The 15,480-nt window shown below is 46.6% G+C and overlaps 5 non-coding genes across 5 annotated transcripts; 4 read left to right on the top strand and 1 right to left on the bottom strand.

Annotated features, from left to right (window-relative positions):
* The first annotated feature begins 2,968 nt into the window (after positions 1-2,968).
* On the top strand, positions 2,969-3,040 carry TRNAW-CCA (transfer RNA tryptophan (anticodon CCA)). Its single transcript has one exon. It is a non-coding gene; the product is annotated as a tRNA-Trp (tRNA).
* A 1,652-nt stretch (positions 3,041-4,692) lies between these two features.
* Positions 4,693-4,765, top strand: TRNAR-ACG (transfer RNA arginine (anticodon ACG)). The gene has a single exon. It is a non-coding gene; the product is annotated as a tRNA-Arg (tRNA).
* A 1,302-nt stretch (positions 4,766-6,067) lies between these two features.
* Positions 6,068-6,140, top strand: TRNAR-ACG (transfer RNA arginine (anticodon ACG)). Its single transcript has one exon. It is a non-coding gene; the product is annotated as a tRNA-Arg (tRNA).
* A 1,420-nt stretch (positions 6,141-7,560) lies between these two features.
* TRNAR-ACG (transfer RNA arginine (anticodon ACG)) lies at positions 7,561-7,633 on the bottom strand. Its single transcript has one exon. It is a non-coding gene; the product is annotated as a tRNA-Arg (tRNA).
* A 1,699-nt stretch (positions 7,634-9,332) lies between these two features.
* Positions 9,333-9,404, top strand: TRNAW-CCA (transfer RNA tryptophan (anticodon CCA)). Its single transcript has one exon. It is a non-coding gene; the product is annotated as a tRNA-Trp (tRNA).
* The last annotated feature ends 6,076 nt before the right edge of the window (positions 9,405-15,480 follow it).

Genomic DNA, 15,480 nt, shown 5'->3' with positions numbered 1-15,480 from the left:
ACCTTTCAGCTGGCTCGGGTTCCCTCTGAATCCAAGGATATCCTAGCTGAGATATTCATGTCAGCTCTGTGACAGGATCTGTCGTTGTACTTTGTCAGACTGGAGCAGACACTCAGCTTTCTCAGCAATTATTTTTAAATCATAAAAATATGGTCTTGTTCTGTAGTGATGGCCTGGAAATGTTTACCTTTTAAAATTTTATTCCCATGGGAGGTGAAGTACAAATTTAAAACCTTAAGTGTGTTAACAATAGTGGAAGAGGAGTGATTGCCCAGTAATTTCACATACAAAATCCCTCCCCATCATTTCCAGCATGTCCTCACTATCAGACCACAAGTGCTGATACAATCACAGTCCCCTTCAAATTAGGATCAGAAATTACCCCAGTAAAAAACCCAACTCTTTGAAATTCAAGGACTATCTCAGTCTGCCTTGATGCCTCTGCACTTTGTTTGCTCTTTTTTTGTTCTCCTCCTTTCCCGGGTTACTTTCCCAGGTTATTCCAGGTCAGAGACATGTTTTATATGGATCACAAAATAAATGTTCACACACAGTGGAAGTTCTGCCCCTTGTCTAAGGATCTAATGTGAGAAGATGCTGAGGGAGCTGGAAAGGGGCTCAGCCTGGAAAAAAGGAGGCTCAGAGGGGACCTTGTGGCTCTGCACAACTCCCTGACAGGAGGGGACAGCCAGGGGTGGGTCAGGATTTTCTCCCAAGAAACAAGGGACAGAGCACCTCAAATTGCACCAGGGGAGGTTTAGATTGGAAATTAGGAACAATCCCTTCACAGAAAGCTCTGTCCAGCCCTGGCACAGCTGCCCAGGGCACTGGTGGAGTCCCCATCCCTGGAGGGTTTTGCTGATCTGGCCTGGGACTCACATCCCTTTGAGTAAGGGAGTTTTTATGAGAAGGGAAGACTTATTCATTTTGAAGTTTTCAGTCATGGGATAGCTCTGAAAATAATACCTGGGACACTAAATTTATGGGAAACATCTGCTGTCCCAAAGCGCTTAACCAGATTTGTGTTATGGCAATGTAAATCAGCAGGATTTGACTGCAGTTGGGCTGAAGTGGTCCTGAAGCTGGCTGAAAACGTGACTTTATTTACAACATTGTGAAGAGCAAGTGACAGAGTGGGATGAATGAGGAGAGGCGCCACTGGGGGTGGTCAGCAGGGAAAAATATGGGGAAAAAAATCTAATAGCAGCCATTGGGGTTGAACAGACAAAAACTTTGGGCTGTGGAGGAAAAAACACTGTATTTCCAGGAAGGAAACAAGCTGAATTTCCAGTTTGGACTTGGGATGGAGGATTCTTCACTGAACAAAATTAATCTCGAGCCTGATTTACAGCTCATGGAGCCCATGAGCTGGTTCCTGGCTCCCTCTTGTGGGAAAAGGAGCTGTAGGAGGAAGGGACCTCATGGCGCAGAATTTGCTCTGGTGGAAAGGTGAAAGCAAGAGGAAATGCCTCTTTGCTCCATCCTCAGCAGTGGTAATTCACAGAATAAATGCATGGTGATTATTAATATGTTTGGACAGCAGAGGTGGGATTTGGTTTCAGGCATCAAATTTTAGAGAGGAATCGAACTTTTGGAGGGAGTCACATTCAGGGTAAGTATTTAACTATAATATTTTCTAACCTCATGGAATTTTATAACATTTCTACAACTTCAGAAATCTCTGTAACTATAGCAATACTGACAGCTCTGCTCTTACCAGGATTAGGCTGAGCCAGGGAGGAGTTTCCTGGTGCTTTGACCATTGCACTGCTGCCCCAGCCCCTGCCTGTATTGCCCCTCTCCCGACACCCTGGTACCCAGCAGGCTGTCTCCAGCATGTCTCCATGGGGTGGGAATGAAGCTGGGAATGGAATTGGAGAGGGCTAAGGAAGGCTTCACCTCCTTTCTGATACTGTTGTCCATGGCAGCTTTGCCTTAAGAACCCATGGGGAAAGGACTGGGCAGCTGCAGTGGTGGGACAAGGGGACAAGGGAGCATCCTGCCCTCCTTGCAGGAGCTCCAGGTGCCTCTCCCAGCTACCACAGGGCTGTGGCTGGGGCAGGACATCAGGAGCTGTGAGTAGTCTGAGGCCATGGATGCTCCACTCTACCAAAAACATGTCTGAGTTCACAGCCAAAACCATTTCTGAGTCCACAGCCAAAATAATTTCTGAGTTCACAGCCAAAATCCACCTTGGGCTGTCATGTGTTCCCCCCCCGAGCCACCATCAGTCACAGACATCTTTTCTTGAAAATCCTTTCTTTAGAATTTTTTTCCTTTTGAGAAGCTGAGAGGCTTCAGGAACAAAATGTAAATAATAGTTATCTGTTGCTGTAGAAATCAACAGAAAGATCTTTGATTGGCCCATCTTAGATGTTTATAATTAATGGCTAATCACAGCTCAGCTAGCTCGGACAGAGTCTGAAGCAACTGCCTTTGTTACTATTCTATTCTATTCTATTCTATTCTATTCTATTCTATTCTATTCTATTCTATTCTATTCTATTCTATTCTATTCTATTCTATTCTATTCTATTCTATTCTATTCTATTCTATTCTATTCTATTCTATTCTATTCTTAGCTCAGCTAGCCTTCTGAGATGAAACCTTTTCTTCTATTCTTTTAGTATAGTTTTAATGTAACATATATCATAAAATAATAAATCAAGCCTTCTGAGTCAGATCTCTATCTCTTCCCTCATCCTAAGCCCCCTGTGAACACCATCACAACCATCCTCCCTTGGAGCATCCCTGAGCCTGGTTCCAGCCCTCACTGACCCTGTAGTTCCCCTCATCCCACCCCACACCTCCATCCTGCAGCCTGGGCTGGTCTCAGCAGCCGCCCTCCCCTCAGGCTGCCCCTCCACAGCCACAGCTCTGCTCCCGGGGTGCAGGGACACCCCAGGGTGGTCCCCATGGAGAGGACATTCCCAGGGGGCAATCTGGGGCCCCAGGACCCCTTCACCCTGACCTCGTGGCGCAAGGGCAGCGCGTCTGACTCCAAATCAGAAGGTTGTGTGTTCAAATCACACCGGGGTCAGTCTGGGCCACCACTGGCGACCCTCTGCTTTTCTGGGGGGCTGTACTGTGGGAGGGTATCTTAGCCTGGGGGTGTATATTCTATTTCCATCTGTTAGAGGTGGGACAGTTTCTTCTGTTCGTTGGGAAGTTTTCTTTATCTCTTCCACAATCAATCCTCCCTTCAGTAGGTATCTTCTGTCAATGGGCCAGTGAGTGTCCCTGCATGGCTGATAAAATTACATCATCCCATTGGCAGATGCTCTGCCCAGAGGGAGGAGCCAAGCATTCCTACCTGGATATAATCTGAGGTTTGGAACACCACAGGCAACCTTTTGCAGTGGATTCCCAGAGGAGCAGCTTACTTCTCCTCTGTATTCCCAGAGGAAGACCAGGCCCATCTACAGCACCACTGGACCTTCAGAGGAAAACTCCACCCTCCTACAGAATCCCTGCTCCAAAAGAAGTACAGCTAGCCCTGCTGGAGGGCTGCAACCACCATTTAGTGGGACTGCTGCCAAAATCCTGACCCACAGGGGGTCAGGGCATATTCTGACTCTGACAGTGGTTTGTTTTCTTTTTGTAATATTGCATTTGTATTTTTAATTTTCCTGGTAAAGAACTGTTACTGCTCTTCCCCTATCTTTGCCTGAGAGCCTCTTAATTTCAAAATTATGATAATTCAGAGGAAGGGGATTTGCATTTTCCATTTCAAGGAAGGCTCCTGCCTTCTATAGCCAACACCTGTCTGTTCAAACCAAGACAGAGGGGCAGGACTCAGGGTGTAGGGACATGGTCTAGACTATATGGGGAACATGATGCCCAGAGCTCTCCTATGAGCAGGGAGCTGGGCTGGATGGAAATTATGGGTCAGGATGCAAGCAGGCAGGTTGCATTGTGGTGGGTGTCTGCCATAATTTACCTCAAGAAGGAGTTAATGCCTTCCTCAGAAAAATGCAGGAAACTTTTTAACTCCAGTCTTAATCACTACTGGAGGACCTGGACATGCTTTCCTGGCATGTTAACATGGGGTGGTAGGGTCAGTCCAGGGGACTGAATATCTCCAAGGATCTGGAGATGTCTGGAGGGGAATCAAGAGCAATTACACTGTGTAGGATTATGGGAAAAGGAGCAAGTTTCTGATGAACAACATGGAAAGAATTTTTTCAAGAATAGTGAGAAAGACTATCTGGAAAGCTCTAGTCTGGGCAATCACAGCTCGGGATCTGCCTGAACACTATGGAAACAACCCCTAATAATCCATGCCCAATGGAAGAAAGATGTGAAAAAACTGGAAGGCCAAGGATTGACCAAATGCAGACCATCCTAGACCAAACCAATACATTTATTTGAAGAGATGATTTCTTTGGTAGTCAAGTGGACACGGAGGAAAATCATTTATCTTGACTTTGGTTTCACCTCTGACAAGGTCTCCCAGACGTGTCCCTGCAGCAGGACACGCACACAGAGCAGCTGAGCTCAATCCAAAGGCAAAGCAAAGGGCCAGGACCAGGCACTGAGCAGGTTGAGGTCAGGGGCTGGGGGTCCAGGGGACCCTTCACTGCTGGATGCTGAACTGGGTGTGCTTTGGGGTCTCTGTGGTAGGAGCAGAGGTGTTCCACACAAGGAAGGACACGGCCAGCCTGGCAGGGACATGGGGGTGACCAGGGGACAGGGCCAGTGGCGCAATGGACAACGCGCCTGACTACGGATCAGGAGATTGCAGGTTCGACTCCTGCCTGGCTCAACACTTTTAGCCCAGGCAAATTCCTCCTGCCCCCTTCTCTCTGAGCACCTTCCTTCTCCCGACCATCATCCATCCTCCCTCAAGCTCCTCATGTCCTGTCCCACACTCCAAAAGGAGCAGGGATGGAGCCCACACCAGAGCCAGGGACACCACAGCAAATCCCACAGCAAAATGCAGGTGCCTCCTGGCAATGCAGGTGCCTCCAGAACTGCTGTCCCACAGCCAGGACAGAGCCAGCACTCCCAGGATGTCCTGGCACCTCATGTGCCCTGGTAACAAGCCCCTTCCAAGGCTCACACTGGTCCTGCTGCCCTTTGTCAGTGCCTTGACAAATTCTGCTCTGGGAGCAGTGCCCTGCTCACAGCTTTGATGTCACAAAATGATGTTCCTGTGATGGTGATATTGGAGAGATGGGAGAAAAAGCCTGGAAGGTTAAGGACCTCAGGAAGACAGCTGTCCCTTGTCACCTCCATCACCAGCTTCAGGGTGATCCAGGCAGGGCTTGAACCTGCAGACTCCTGATCCATAGTTGGATGTGTTCATTGAGAAACTAGTCCCAGCCTCTGATCCCACCTGCTGTCCTCACTTCAGGAACACCTGGATTTATTGGTGGTTAAAGGGAAGTGGCAGGATCTCACCTTGCTCCCACCTGCCCATTCCATTCAGCTTTGTCCTCCTCACCTGTGGTCCCACAGGTTCCACCACCCAGGAGAAGAGGTGCCTGTACTGAGCTCCAGGCTCAGCTCAGCTGCTCTAGAGGGTTGGAGGGCACATCTTGCCTTCCTATGTGATGTGTGGTTAAACTTCCCAGGCCTTATAGAACTGTCTGGAGCTGTGGTGCCCACTGGAGGGGAAAGCTTAGCCCAAGACCACCTCCTTCAAGCTCCAGCCTGGTGACAGAAATGGAGTCCACCCCAGAACCAGGGGCACCACAGCAAATCCCACAGTGGAACGCAGGTGCCTCCAGAACGGCTGTCCCACAGCCAGGACAGGGCCAGAACTCCCAGAATGTCCTTGTGTGCTCTGGTCCCAGCCCCCTCCACAGGTCACCCTGGTCCTGCTACCCTTTCTTGCCAAGTTCTCCATGTGACAGCAATGGTCTCAGAGTAGGAGAAGATCTCAGAGAAGCTTTGGAGTTTCCAGTCTTGGAGTTATTTAAAATTTGGCTACAACCTGATGTCAAAGACCATTGTGCTCTGAGCAGGGATTAGATCACCTGCTTCCCAGGGATCTCCTAAAATCTATTTTTTCCTATACTTGATTAATTCTGTCACAAAGCCCACCCAGAGCTCCATGAGGGCTGGGCCAGTGGCGCAATGGACAACGCACCTGACTACGGATCAGGAGATTGCAGGTTCGACTCCTGCCTGGCTCGCAATTTTCCTGCCCACAGCCTGGCTGTCACATTGATGGCGACATGGGACATCTTCCCCCATGGTGCCCCGCCTCTCCCTGGTGTTGTCCCTTCCTGCACAGCAAAACTTCCTCTCATCAGGGCAGGCTCTGACTGGACATACTGGTGAAAAAAATTCTCTGTGAGATGGCAAATCACCAAGAGAGGAGCCCAGAGAGGCTGTACCCTCTACATCCTTGGAAATATCCAGAGTCTGAGCATGCAGTCCTCATCTGCACATCATAAATTAAGCAGAAGTCTGGACTGGAGACCGCCATGTATCATTTCTACATGAATCACTGTTATTTGATGTAAAATTCCCATTTCTGTGTTCTTTTGTTGCTTCATCCAACATTTGCACACTCGTGGTTCTGTCATCACTGTTTCGTACCTTCACTGTGTCTGTGGCTTGGGCCAGGAAGGTTGAAGTTGCCCATGTGTAGGGAAGCCCAGACTAATTGGCCATCAAGCAAGATCCCACTACAGCTCACGTGCCCACCCCTCTGTCACCAGGCTGGAACAAGTGGAGATGGCCTTGGGCTAAGCTTTCCCCTCCAGTGGGCACCACAGCTCCAGACAGTTCTATAAGGCCTGGGAAGTTTAACCACACATCCCATAGGAAGGCAAGATGTGCCCTCCAACCCTCTAGAGCAGCTGAGCTGAGCCTGGAGCTCAGTACAGGCACCTCTTCTCCTGGGTGGTGGAACCGGGGGTACCACAGGTGAGGAGGACAAAGCTGAATGGAATGGGCAGGTGGGAGCAAGGTGAGATCCTGCCACTTCCCTTTAACCACCAATAAATCCAGGTGTTCCTGAAGTGAGGACAGCAGGTGGGATCAGAGGCTGGGACCAGTTTCTCAATGAACACATCCAACTATGGATCAGGAGTCTGCAGGTTCAAGCCCTGCCTGGATCACCCTGAAGCTGGTGATGGAGGTGACAAGGGACAGCTGTCTTCCTGAGGTCCTTAACCTTCCAGGCTTTTTCTCCCATCTCTCCAATATCACCATCACAGGAACATCATTTTGTGACATCAAAGCTGTGAGCAGGGCACTGCTCCCAGAGCAGAATTTGTCAAGGCACTGACAAAGGGCAGCAGGACCAGTGTGAGCCTTGGAAGGGGCTTGTTACCAGGGCACATGAGGTGCCAGGACATCCTGGGAGTGCTGGCTCTGTCCTGGCTGTGGGACAGCAGTTCTGGAGGCACCTGCATTGCCAGGAGGCACCTGCATTTTGCTGTGGGATTTGCTGTGGTGTCCCTGGCTCTGGTGTGGGCTCCATCCCTGCTCCTTTTGGAGTGTGGGACAGGACATGAGGAGCTTGAGGGAGGATGGATGATGGTCGGGAGAAGGAAGGTGCTCAGAGAGAAGGGAGCAGGAGGAATTTGCCTGGGCTAAAAGTGTTGAGCCAGGCAGGAGTCGAACCTGCAATCTCCTGATCCGTAGTCAGGCGCGTTGTCCATTGCGCCACTGGCCCTGTCCCCTGGTCACCCCCATGTCCCTGCCAGGCTGGCCGTGTCCTTCCTTGTGTGGAACACCTCTGCTCCTACCACAGAGACCCCAAAGCACACCCAGTTCAGCATCCAGCAGTGAAGGGTCCCCTGGACCCCCAGCCCCTGACCCCAACCTGCTCAGTGCCTGGTCCTGGCCCTTTGCTTTGCCTTTGGATTGAGCTCAGCTGCTCTGTGTGCGTGTCCTGCTGCAGGGACACATCTGGGAGACCTTGTCAGAGGTGAAACCAAAGTCAAGATAAATGATGTTCCTCAGTGTCCATTTGGCCATCAAGGAAGGAATTGTATCATCCCAGAGTGTTCTGCCTTTGGGAAGTCCATGGTCCCTGTCTCCAGCCATCATCACATTTTTCCTTCATTTCAGGAATATTCTCACCTGGCCTCTGAGGTGGGATGGACCAGACTCTTCTTTTTTACTTTTTTCTTGAGAAAAACTCATCATGGTGTTCATCAGAAACCTCTCTCTATTTCCATCATATTACACTGAACCATTGTCCTTAAACACTCCAGGAGTCCCCTGATTGACTGTACCAGCCCACACTGGTGTTCCAGGGAAATATCACGTGGAGGTAAGTCCAGATCCCCCAGGAGCGACTGAGTCTGCAGTTGTGAAGCTCTTTCCTCTTTTCAGAGAAAGCCTTCCCTCCCTTCAGCTTCCTCATGAGGCAAAGTGCAGCAGACACCTACTCACCCACCACACCTCCCTGCTTTGTCCTGCACTTTGGTTATGGCCTGTTCCCTGTGAATTATGGGTTTGATATTCATACATCTTCCAGGTGAATGGGGTTTCAGTCCCCAGGGAGGTGCTGAGCTGTGGAGTTTTTGTCTTTTTTTTGTTAACGCTGGGCTTAAATGAGTGAGATGGAATTTCATGTTTGGACTCAGATGTTTATTAGTTCTTATCTATATTATAGTTTTACAAACTGTGAGTTCTACAGTATTTTATTTTAACAAAATAAAAATGGAGTTGTATCTCTCCCTATATAAGGTTTTTTTAAGGATAACTGTTTAATTAAGAAATGACACAAATTATTTTTATTTTTATTTATATTTTATAACTAACTACTTTTGGCTTGCAATGGGAATTTTTAAAATCAATTACACAATACTACTCAAACTTAAAAAGAAGAAGGTGAAGAAGAAGGACTAGCTTCTGCTCTAAAACTTCTATTTTGTTTCATATATATTACTATATTCTAGGACTTTAAACTCTAAGTTTTCTACTATGTGATATTACACTCTTCTATTCAAAGTCCACACCCATAATCCCAGTTCTATGGAAATTTTGGAAGCTTTCTCCACAGCTTCAGGTCAAATGCAGTGTTCTCTTGGGGATCAGTGCCTGACAGCACAGAAAGTCTAGAATCCTTAGTAACCAGGGTTCCAACACTGGGCCACCCTTTTTCCTGTCCTTCTGGAGACACCACATCCAGGAGTGTGTCTCCTGGGAGAAGCTCTGCAGGGCTGCTCTGGGCAGGGGCCATTTTTAGCCTTCTTCCTCTTCAGCATCTCATTTAGATATTCTAAATACCTAGAATATTTTGCTTTGCAAGGCAAGGCAGGCAACAATGGTGCCACTCCTCTGCCAGGTGAAGTAAAACTCCCGTTCCCTCAAAGAATGCCCCACATTGCACAATGATATTTGAGTATGAAGGGCTCCACCCTGACCTCGTGGCACAATGGTAGCGCGTCTGACTCCAGATCAGAAGGCTGTGTGTTCAAATCACACCGGGGTCATGTCCCCTTGCATCTCCCAGATGCTCCCTTTTGCCCTCCCACTCCATAACTCTGTATCCCAAATCCCTTCAGAAGGGCAGTGGATGACCATGGCAGAGTGGTCTTTCCTTGCTGGATGAGTGTTAAAAGTTTCTTCAAAGTATCACTTCAGCTTTCCCTTTCTCTATGTTTGAAAAGCTGATAGGAATAGAGGGGACCTCAGATCTGGCTTCGTGTCTGGATATCAATTCTTCTGGTCCCAAAATCCCTTTGGAAAGGCAAGGAACTGTTAGGGGGGTTAAAATCCTTTAGTATGTTCTTCCTCAGATGGAATAATGCCAATTTCTCCCCATCTCTCTCCACATCCCTCATATCCAACTTCCCCACCACCTTGATGGCGCTCACTGAATTTGCTTCACTGTGTCAGTGAGTTTTTTTGTTGATTCTGTTGAAACATCTGGCAGTGGGGAGCCTAAGCTGAGCCATCAGGACTGGTCATCAGGATCCTTAACTCTCTTCTTAGTCTTCTCTTGATTCTCCATGGTGAGATGGACAGAGGGGATGGAAGGCTGGAAAAAAGGCTTGAAGGACCTTATATGAGTCATTATTCATAAAAAGTAGTTGAATTCCTTTAAGGGCTCTTTCAAGGTGAATTAAAAAATATATTAACAGGAGAAATACTGAGATAAGACAATGGATCAATAAGAAAGACAAGAACCTAAGATCCCTTATTCCACAACTCCTGGAGTGCCACCAAAGGGTTGAGTGAGCAGGGATTTCCTCAAGATGTCGCTGCCTCACTGCTTTCAATGTCACAGAATCATCGAGGTTGGAAAAGACCACCAAGATCATTAAACCAAATGTCCTTGTCCTTATGGCTCTGTCTCCATAATGTGATTTTCTGTCTCTTTGACTTCTCAGAATGGAAAGAAACTCAGGCATTTCGTTTTGTAAATCTTCCACAGATGAAAAAGCCCCAGATAGCACAATTTTCAAGATGCTGTTGTTGGGACAACTGGCATTCTCTTGAAAGGATATTTGGTAGGAAGCATTATTCTTGTAGACTTCTCATCAAAAGTATTTTCACTGCAGGCAATGGGAACAGTTTTACATTTCATAAAAAATGCTGAGTTCACAACTATTCTCACTTTTCAAAGGGCCAAACTCTTAAGATTTCTGAAAGCCTTTTTTTTCCTTTTAAGCAGGAGCATTTTGAGTCACAATCTAGGGAAGGTGTCCCTGCCCATGACAGAGGGGTTGGAACAGGAGGATCTTCAAGGTCCCCTTTCAACACAAACCTTTTGATGATTCTATGAAGAGCCTGGTGATGAGATTTAATCAAAGGGACACTTTAGCAGAGAGTAGAACTTTGTGTCTCCCATTCAAGGAAAGTTGTCACAAGCTACTTAATAACCAAGATAATTTAATAATTTTGAGACTCTCCAAATGTTTCCAGTTAAAATACTCTGTCTTGCATAAACAAGGAAATCTTTGAGGCCATATCAAATGGGAAATGTGAGGGGGAAAAGCTTAAAATATTCCATATTGCTGTAAATTCCTGTAACAAGTCCTCTTTCCTATATAACTTTATTTTCCAGTGAAAATCCAGTTCTCAGAGAATTATGATCAGTCCTATCGAGGTCTGTTACACAAAGTTGTTTACTCTGAATATTGTCTTAGAAATAGCTTGACCAGAGGAGGATGTGAAACCTGAAGCGGGCACTCCACACAGTGAGAGATTGGGTTCAATTCTGGACTTTTTGTGTCCGGTGGAAATGTTTTTCTGTAGAAAGTTGAAGTATATTTTGTTAGGCAGCAAGGTTGGTTTGTTTTCTTTTGCTTTTTTTTTATGTCTGTATAAGCAACAGGGTCACTCTTGTGTCACCAGGCTTCCTTCTAGAATGATCCCATGACTGTTTTGGAAGCTGAAGTTTTGTTTTCATTTCTCTCCACCCTGTTGGTTCAAGTCTCAGTGTCCAAGTTGAGGACAAGGCCACATCTCCCTGTGAGTGACCAAGGAAAGGTTGGGTTTGGTCTGCTGCACCTTCCTATGGGTAAAGACCACAGAAACACAGAATGGAAAAGGTTGGAAGGCACCACTGGAGGTCATTTGGCCCAACCTTCCTGCTCCAGCAGGCTCATCCTAGAAGACATTGCTCAGGATTGTGTCCAGACAATTCTGGAATATCTCTAGTGAGGGAGATTCTACCTCCTCTCTGGGCAACTTATAGGTCCTCCTGTTTGTGGAGAGAGGATAATTTCATGCCAAAAGAGAGATCTTTAGCCTCTATTCCCTCAGCACTTGAACCAATCAATGAAGAGACTGATGGAGAACTGATGGAGGAACCTATTAACATTTAGACACCAGGAGGAATTTCTTCATGGAACGGATGCGCAGGAGTTGGGATGGGCTGCCCAGGGAGGTGGTGGAGTTTCCATCCCTGGAAGTGTCCATGGAATTACTGGACATGGCACTCAGTGCTCTGACAAGGTGGGGATAGGTCACTGGTTAGACTCGGTGGTCTGGGACATCTTTTCCAACCTAAATAATTCAGTAATTCTGTGATTCTAACAGATTTTGTGTCTCCCATTTCCTCTGGCCAAGCCTGTCCCTGGTGCTGTCATCCATTCCCTGTTTACATCTACATCTCACTCCTGCCTTAGTGTGCAGCAGGATGGGGGTGTCAGGGCTGTGATTGCTCAGTCTTCCATGTGGGGATGAATTTTTATAAATATCTTCAGCAATGGCATGGAAAAAAACCCCTAAGAGTAGGGTTTTGGCAATTTTATTCCAGCTATTTAAAAGCCCCATTGACAGCAGGGAACTTCATAAAATGGACCAAGTGGGAAAATATATAACAGAAGTACTTGGGGGTAATGGATTTAGGGGAAAATAACCCAGGTTGTGACACTGGGTAATTTATTTCCCAATGTACATTTTGTTGACAGCGTGTGGTTGATATTTATCTTTCTCTGCAATCAGGAGGCAGAAGGGTTTTCAGTTTGTACACTGATATCTTTAAAATCAGGCCATAAACCAGTATGGGATGGATTATCAGCTAAGAATCTTCAGAGAGAAATATTTCCTTGGATTTATTTCATGGAAAAACAACAATAAAAAAAGGCTCAAAGCAATTTCTTATCTCTATCTCTGTTGCAATACCCAAGCCTGAAAATCATCAAGCTTCTTTGCCATCAGATTTCAGACTTTAGTTCATAATTAATTTCTTGTAAACTCTTTTTTTCTAGTTTTTCAGCTGTTTTGCCAGGTGCAGACCCAGAATGTACTCATGAATGATTTCCAGTTTGTTGTCTTAGAAACTGGGTGAATATTAGAACAAATTCCAAGAAAACCTGGACAAAGCACAGGGACCACCCTTGTAAGCAGACACCAATGCTGGCAGTGAGATGTAATCAAGAGTAGATTTTAAAAATGAATAAATGTCTAAATGAATGCAAGCCAGAGCTCATCAGTACCCACCATTCTAATTTCATTCCCTGCTCTATCACAGTCCATTTGCTTTTCAAAGCCCCAAAAGTGTGTTAGACACTTTTTGTGCCTTATATTTGCAGTGCAAAGGTCATGGTGGGAATTTTTGCCAAGGAAAAAAAGGCAAGATGAGGCTGGAGCAGATGGCCTTCCTGAGCATATCACTCCCCATCTCCAAGGCTGATAGAGAAATAATATAGCTCTAAGACTTTTGAGCATGGAAAATCAACCAAATTTCTTTCCTTTCCCTGAGTTTTCCCTTGGGATTTTGTCCCTTATGTAAGAACTGTCCCTTATGTAAGGAGCTGTCTGCAAACAGGATTTGATCCAATGCTTGGCTTGCTCCTTCCTTCCTTCCTTCCTTCCTTCCTTCCTTCCTTCCTTCCTTCCTTCCTTCCTTCCTTCCTTCCTTCCTTCCTTCCTTCCTTCCTTCCTTCCTTCCTTCCTTCCTTCCTTCCTTCCTTCCTTCCTTCCTTCCTTCCTTCCTTCCTTCCTTCCTTCCTTCCTTCTGAGATTTTATATCATATTCCTGTAACCAAAACTGTTCTTGCAACTAAATCACTCCACAAGACCTTTATCCTTTACATGGTGGAAATGGCTGATTAAATACAGAACTGCTGTAATCTGAAAGGCCAATTAAATTTTAGGGTAAAAGCCAGAGATTTCACTTACTTATGGTGTGATTGCAACAGCTTGGGTCCAAATAATGTAACAGAAAAACTGCTGAGTGTCCTGGGGCAGGAGGAGTGAGTGGAGGGGAGGGAGGGAAGGAAAAGCTCTGTCTACCCTCTCCTGTGAGAACATGCATCTCAAAATGTCCTGGAGCAGCACCATGTCCATGCTGGCATTAAAGCAGTGTAGGGACAGAGGTACAGGGCCTGGCTCTGTAATATTGGCTAAACTGGCTCAGTTTGGGCCCAGAACAACTGTATAGGGGCGCTGGTGTGGGTTAGGAACCACTTCCTGTGGATAGTTTTAATCCAGACATCTGTTCCTGAAGCTGAAGGAATTTAACAGTACGGATGTGGCCAGCCACATTTGTTGCCCCAAAATCACAGAATGGTTTGGGCTGGAAAGGACCTTTGCACCCACACCCACAAACTCAACCTCACTGCCCCTCTGGAGGGCTGGAGATGGAGTAAAAGATGGGTTAAACTTTATTTTATCCCCCCAGCAAAGGCGTGGGAGTGAAAATGTGCAGATGACTTGAGACATGAAGCCCTTAACACTGCTAGGAAATCTTGGCCTTTCCAAAGTTTCCTAGAAGTGTGTGGCTCATTACCCAGGGGGAATCCCATCCGTGAAGGAGGGGGTGAGGTGCTGCTGCTCAAGACGTGGTTTCCCAGGAAATTCATGCACAGGGGAGCAGGAAATATTGGCCCTGCGTGGGTCTGTGGAGACCTCCGTGCAGAGGGGGCTTGGGGTCATTGAAATAATCTCAAACATTTTGTAAACTTCAGCAGATGAGAGTCAGGACGGTTTATGCCATGTCAACATGTCTGTGAGGAAGTTAAAAAATTAACAACTCTGTGACTTCCCTGCATTTTAAGGGATTTTTCCATGCTGGAACTGTACAGCTGCTGCAATGTCTGCCCTGAAATCCTCCCAACTGAAATTGGAGCATGGAGACCAGCATGGTGGGGAAAAATATCTGTGAGTAGAGAGATGAAATAAAAGAGATTAAATGAAAGGAGAGGCAGAAAGTATATTTATGTGGTGCTCCCAGATAGACCACAGAATGGAACTTTTGTGTTGGATGGGACCTTAAAGATCATCCAGTTCCATCCTGTGCCATGGGCAGGGACACCTTCCGCTATCCCAGGTTGCTCCAAGCCCTGTCCAACCTGGCCTTGGACACTTCCAGAGATCCAGGGGCAGCCACAGCTTTTCTGGGCACCCTGTGCCAGGGCCTCACCACCCTTATGCTTATCTCAAGGAGATATTTAAAGGATATCAGATATCAAGGAAATGCTCAGAGTCCTGTCTCTATGACTCCTAAGAAATATTATAGCCTAAAAAGTGCTTTCAAACAACAAATGGTATAGTTCTAGGAAAAATTAATTTCAGGGAGAAAAGTGTAAGAAAAAACATTAACTCGAATTTAAACTAGAACATGGGAAGCAAACAACTGGGTGATGTAGGAACAAGTGAAGAGCCAGGCACTGCCACTTCTCATCCCCAGCAGATGTGGCCCATTGGGTGGGAGAAAGCAAACTCCACTCCCAGCTCTGGCCCCTGCATTACACAATGCCCTGATTGGCTCATTGGAAATTGGTGACGTGCTTGATGATGTCATGGCTTGCACAACTGGGTTTTGTCCCTGATGTTGACCTTTGAAGCTGTGGGCTGCTTTACAGAGGGCTAGAAATGAGGTAACTGAGTAAATCAAAGTATCCAATTATTTTGGGTGACTCCTCCAGCTGGTTTTCTCTGTTCTTCAAAAGTGTCAAAGGCCAGGTTGGATGGGGCATGGAGCAACCAGGAAAAGTGGAAGGTGTCCCTGCCCATGGCAGGAGGTGGAACTGGATGTTCTTTAAGGTCCTTCCAACCCAAACTATCCTTGATACGATATTTCAAGACATCTTTTATAACTGAATGGTCAAACTT

The sequence above is a fragment of the Melospiza melodia genome, chromosome 3 (assembly GCF_035770615.1).
Source record: "Melospiza melodia melodia isolate bMelMel2 chromosome 3, bMelMel2.pri, whole genome shotgun sequence".
In the NCBI taxonomy this organism is placed as follows: domain Eukaryota; kingdom Metazoa; phylum Chordata; class Aves; order Passeriformes; family Passerellidae; genus Melospiza; species Melospiza melodia.
Note: the sequence above shows the minus strand (reverse complement) of the source record. Positions and strands in the feature narration are given on the sequence as shown.